The sequence below is a fragment of the Tupaia chinensis genome, unplaced genomic scaffold, assembly GCF_000334495.1.
Source record: "Tupaia chinensis unplaced genomic scaffold, TupChi_1.0 Scaffold000316_1, whole genome shotgun sequence".
NCBI classification, from domain to species: Eukaryota; Metazoa; Chordata; class Mammalia; order Scandentia; family Tupaiidae; genus Tupaia; species Tupaia belangeri.
Genome location: NW_006159809.1, coordinates 8,100,441 through 8,106,553, shown reverse-complemented (window position 1 = coordinate 8,106,553; position 6,113 = coordinate 8,100,441). Strand labels below are relative to the sequence as shown.

Here is a 6,113-nt window from a genome sequence, read left to right as displayed (position 1 = left end):
CCAAAAAAAAAAAAAAAAAAACCAGAATAAAATGCATTATTGTATATCCACTGGGAAATGCAATGCAGCCATTTGTTCTGTATTTACTGACACAAAAAGATGTCCTCAACATTCAATTAGGTGAAAAAAGATCACAAAACAGTATTTTTATTTTTTATTTTGGAGAGGATTTTGCTATAGGGCACATGCACTCACCAAAAAGATAGAGAGACAGACTGAAAGCGAGAAACCACTCCCCAGGGGAATGGCCAGGCCGCAATCCCTTCTCTCCCTTCCCCTCCTCTCTCCTCTTGGGATCTTGGACACACGCGCACATGCACCCGGTGTGAGTTTAAGCCACTGGGTCCAGAACTCAAACTGCAGTCAACTACATGGGAGTCCAGTGACATCGCCATTACGCCAAATGCTGGTTCCATCACAAAACAGTATTAAGGTGTGATTTTGTTGATTTAAAATTACATGTGTAGGGCTGGTAGGTGGCGTGGTGGCTGGAGGTGCTGGAATGCCATGTGGCAGACCACAGATTGAATCCTGGACCTGGAGGCTTGCTTTCTCACTTTCTCTCTCACTCTGTCCCTCTCTGGTAAAATTTAAATAAATAAATAGCTTAAAATAATTCTGAAAAAAAAATTACATGTGTATTCATGCTTATACTCTAGCTTGAAGAAAGGAACAGCACATAAAAACATCGGTAATAGCTAGCAAGGGTCCAAGCTGAATGCCAGGCAAGTGGTATAGGCAGTGTGCTTATTCTGCCACCTACTCACTCATCTTCCTTCCGACAACTACACTTTATTCCAAAAGCAATTTAAGGACAGTAAATACATGCACTCCATCAAGTTCTTTAATTTTCCCCATCTTCCCTCATCCGTTCCTCTTCCTCCCAGAAGCCAGGCCAGTAACAAGGTAAAAGGGAAGCGTAAGGACAGAGGGAAATCCCAATGGGATCTAGATGGGATTCTTCTTACTGCAACACAGTTCTTCCTACAGATCTGCAGGATATAAAGCAAGACTACCTGACTCAGATTCCCTATTTCATCCCTTACTAAACCCAAAATTCCTTGTAGAGCAGCCTGAAATAAGACTGACTCATCACAGGGAAGTGACAGGCCACAGCAAACTAGAGCTCCATCCATTCACATGGGCCTGCATCTTTCTATGAGCAAAAATTAAAGACCTGAATCTTTTTTGCCTCCTACCTTGGACCCTCCCTCATGCTTTCCTCAACTTCCCCGAGCTATCTTGGCTAAGTTAATTCACTCTCAAACCCCCACAGCCACTGCCTTGCCACATCTACCCTTGAGATTAAAGGACTTCCCCACTAAGATTTTTGAGGTTAGGTCCTTTCCAAGAAAGCTACCTAGAATAATCATAAGTTAGTCTGATTAGAACACTTTCAGTGTTTGGTGAGGTTTTGAGTGACCTGATGGACAGAGTCCTGATATATATGCTCTTAGGTAAATGGGAGCAGATTAAACTTCTTAGCTGAGCATGAAGCCATGAACAAGGAATTCGCAACTTCCCAAAGGTGGTAGCATGTATGTTGCTAGCCCCTACATATCTCTCCCCTAGGTTGGGGAGCAGAGGCCCATGGATGAAGGTAGGGAGCTTAAAGACCTCACTGTTTCAAAATATTTCTCACACACTTTCTGTCACCACTTGGGCACCTAATACACACCTGGTCCTATGTTAAATGCTCTCATATACTATCACCAAAAATGGCAATATCGCTCTTATCAAACATTCCTATTTTGTGCTACTGAATTTAAGAAACCTAAGGCACAGGGGCCAGGAAGTGGCACGGTGGTTAAGACACTGGACTCCGGGAACCAGCAGTTAGCGTAATGGCTATGTCGCTGGACTCCCACGTAGTCAACCGCGGTTCGTGTCCCGGACCCGGTGGCTTAAAACTCACGCCAGGCGCGTGTGCGTGCGTGCCCAAGATCCCGAGAGGAGAATGGAGGAGAAGGGATTGCGGCGTGACCATCCCCCCTGGGGGGTGATTTCTCGCTTTCTGTCTCTATGTCTCTCTCTGTCTGTCTGGCGAGCGCACGCGCCCTACAGTGAAAATCTCTCCAAAAAAAAAAAAAGACACTGGACTCCCACATGGTCGATGGTGGTTCGAGTTTCGGAAATGGTAGGTTGCTTTCTTGCTTTCCCTCTCTCTCTGTTTCTCTCTGGTGAGCCATGTACCCTACAACAAATTAAAATAATAATAATAATGATTTCTAAAAAAAGAATTACTGGTCCCAAGTACTAGTGCTTAACTGATGCTTAAAGACCACAAATAGTACAACCACGGTTCAAGTCCTGGACCTGGTGGCTTGCTTTCTTACCATCCCCCCATGCCCCATCCCCTCTCTGTTTCTCACTGGTAAGTACATGTGCCCTAGAGCAAACTTTAATAATAATAAATAAAATAAATATTTTAAAACATAACTTTTATTTATTTATTTTTAATTTGACCAGAGAAGGATTGGGGGGGAGGGGAGGAATGCAAGCTACCAGGTCCAGGACTTGAACCGTGGTCAGCCATGTGGGAATCCAGTGGCCACAACCATCATGCCACCTGCTGGCCCCAATAAATAATTTTTTTAAAAAAGACAATAGATAGTTAATGAAGTAAAGAGTGTTCCAGGTGTGTTGTTACAACATGGATGCCCATCTGGTCAACTGTGGTTTGGAGTCCCAAACCTGGTGGCTTGAAAATCAAGCCAGGCACACACACATGCAAGCCCAAAATCCCAGGAGGAGAATGAACATAAAGGGATTATGCCACAATCCCTTCTCCTCCATTCTCCTCCAGAGATCTTAGGCATGCATGCACACATGCCTGGTGTGTCTTGCAAGTCTTAGATTGAAATAAACATTTAGACTTGATTGTATAGATAAACAGAGATGTAACAAAGGATTGTAAAAGAAGAAAGACAAGCTCAAATTGTTTTATAGGGAGACAAGTAGAAGCAGCAAGGAGGATAGTCACACCAGGAGTGAAGACAACTTGGGGACCAGATTAAGGCAGGCTTACTCTAGGGCAGGATCTATGCAAAAAGATGAGAAGAACTCCAGAGAGAAATGTGAAGTATGATTGGCTGCCCTCAGGGTCTACTTTCTGGGTCTAACCTGCTTTCTGAGTCCAAAGCCAAAGGTCCCTGTAAAGCCCAAAGGTACTGGCCTGCCATGGGGGAGTCGTTAATGCCCTTCACCTCATCTGGGCTCTGATACTACTGTGGCAACCAGCAGACTGGTTGCATAGAGACAGGTATCCACCGTCTATGTACCAGCAGACTGGTACATAGGGATGGTTATCCACTGCCTATGTACCAGCAGACTGGTACACAGGGACAGTTATCCACTATCCCCATTGCATGAGAAGCCACAGACTGAGGTTCTTAGGATCCAAGTAAAGGTTTCATATCCCATTCCTAACCCTAATGTGGCAAGGAGCTGGCAGAGTCCTCTCAGTCAGCATTTCCCCAAATATGATCTACAGATGATGACTGGTATCACAACTGCATGGGAGGCTGATCAAACTGCAAATTCCTGGTCACCACCTAATACCTACTAAATCAGACTATCTAGAACTATAAATAAGGAATTTGCCGTTCAAACAAGAACTCAACCCCACACCCGCTACGCTCAAGGACAATTCTGATGCCTGAAAGCTTTAAAACCACAGTTCTAGAAGCGGGGCTAATGGAGGAAGGTGGGCTGACATTGTCAAAATTATGAGACTACGTACAGCCAAAGAGTTAAAATGGGCATGGAGTGAATAGTCTAAATAGAGAAGTATGGGGACCAGCAGTTTGTGTAATGGCTATGTCACTGGACTCCCATGTAGTCGACCGCAGTTCGAGTCACAGACCTGGTGGCTTAAACTCACGCCAGGTACGTGTGCATGCGTGCCCCAGATCCCGAGAGGAGAGTGAAGGAGAAGGGACTGCGGCGTGGCCACCACCACCCCCAGGGGGTGATTTCTCACTTTCTGTCTCTCTGTCTGTCTCTATCTTTCTGGCGAGTGCATGCACCCTATAGCAAAAACCTCTCAAAAAAAAAAAAAAAATTTTTTTTTAATTCAAAAAGAGAAGTATGAGTGGATAATAGAATTTTTAGGCCCCAATGCAGAGGCCAGCAGATGGCATGGTAGTTAAGGGCACTGGACTCCCATGTGTCCAACAACAGTTCGAGTCTCAGATCTGGCAGCTTGCTTTCTTACTTTCCCTCTCTTTCTCTCTCTCACTCTGTCCCTCTCTGGTCAAATTAAAATAAGTAAATAAAGTTAAATAAAAAATCATTATTTTTTTTTAAAGTCTAAGGAATGTAATTCAATTTAAAAGAAAGAGAGAAACCAGAATATCAGAGCATGGGGCTTACAGAGCTGAGGGAGTAAGCATAGATGGAGCCCTCAAGGAAATCACTAACAGTGGACGTGATCTCCAGCTCTCTTAGGTTGGTTTTCCCAGTATATTCCTAGGAGGGAAGTATAAGTACCTCAGCTCACATGGGGGGGTGGATTTCTTGCTTTCTGTCTCTCTGTCTCTCTCTTTCTGACGAGCGCACGTGCCCTATAGCAAAAACCTCTCCAAAAAAAGAGTCGCCTAGTCCTGTCATAAACTCAAGGACCATTCCAGGTCAGAAACTTTGAAGCCTACCCCTACATACTTTTAGATTCTGCCATTTAGGCATATGGGACCAATTTTCCACTACTTCTTACTTGTCTCACTGGTAAAAGTCCCACCCTTTCTTCTATACTTACATTCAAATTCAGAGAAATACCAGACTCAAGTTGAGCAGTGTCCTGAGTTCCTGGAACTGTAGAGGCCAGCTCCTCTGCCTACCACAATGGAAGGAGGGATGGAGTTCTCACTCCTTCACCTTACCTAAAAGGAGCTCCATGACTGCTACAGGCTTCTGTACAGGAAACGTGTTTCGAAGATAAGCTAGTTGAGCCTGATATGCAAAAGGACAGAAGGTTAAGTTTCTAGCAGCAGAAATTAAGGTGAGGTGAAAAGATAAGGTAGAATTTTGGGACCAGCAGATGGCATGGTGGGTAAGGACGCTGGATTCCCACATGGCTGACTGTGGTTCGAGTCCCAGACTTGGTGGCTTGCTTTCTTGCTTTCCCTTTCTGTCACACGCTGGTCAAGTTAAAAAATAATAATAACAAATGGAATTAAATAAATATTTTAAAATATATTTTTAAAAAGATAAGGTATAATTCTGGAAATTTTATTTTTAAGTAAATAGCACAAAAGATACAAAAAAAGCAATATGCAATCTCAATTAAACCCTTGTATATCAACTCCCTGATCCCTCCTACAAAATCTGGTTCCAGACTAAAGAGGTAAGACTGCTAAAAGAAGTCCAGCCAGGTGGCAGCCAATAGGAAACTGAACTGCAGTACTGGGAGCCATATGGCTGACAACGGGTTCAAATACCCAGGTTGGCCTGAAAACATGCCAGGTGCATGCATGTATGCACAAGATCATGACAAGCTGAAGGGCCAGGGAAAAGGGATTGTGGAGTGATGAGACTTTGTCAAGAGTGCTTCTCTCATTCTCTCTATATATCTGTCTCACATGTGCTATCATATATAAAATAAGCTTTGAGGAAAAAAATGCTAAAAGATGATTTAAATACTCACCAAGGTTATTTATGATCTTAATTCTGAATTGCTTACCCTGTCCCTTCTTACACTCCACCCACTGAATTCTCTAGGTTCTGTTGTAATACCTTGTTTTAATTCTTTGTGTAGCACTTATCAGTATCTGATTTCTTATTTTTTTGCTTTATTTGTATATTTGTTTATAGTCACCTTTAATTAGAATGTAAATTCTTAGAGGACAGGAATAGTGTCTGTTTTATTCATTATCATATTCCTAGCACTTAAGACAGTACCTGGCACATCATAGATTCTTGATAAGTAGTTAAATAAGTGATTAACAGCTTCATATGTTTCATGAGGCCCTTATTGGCTTCACCAGCATCATCTGTATCAATGCATTGTCTGCTTCAGCATCTTTTCCTTCAGCTCATTCAATCTTTTTTTTTTTTAAGAATTACTTATTTAATTTTATCTATTATTATTTTTAATTTGCTGTAGGTCAGATGAG

General features: G+C 42.8%; 1 long non-coding RNA gene across 15 annotated transcripts in view; it reads right to left on the bottom strand.

The window, feature by feature from the left end:
* Positions 1 to 6,113, bottom strand: part of LOC102500575 (uncharacterized) — a 47,361-nt gene that overhangs the window by 9,568 nt on the left and 31,680 nt on the right. For 12 of the 15 annotated variants that reach the window (XR_003549837.1, XR_003549834.1, XR_003549836.1 and 9 more), the window contains one exon: positions 4,881 to 4,950. The exons of the other annotated variants lie outside the window; for them this stretch is intronic. This is a non-coding gene — a long non-coding RNA (uncharacterized LOC102500575). The remainder of the gene's footprint in view (positions 1 to 4,880; positions 4,951 to 6,113) is intronic. 15 annotated transcript variants of the gene reach the window in all.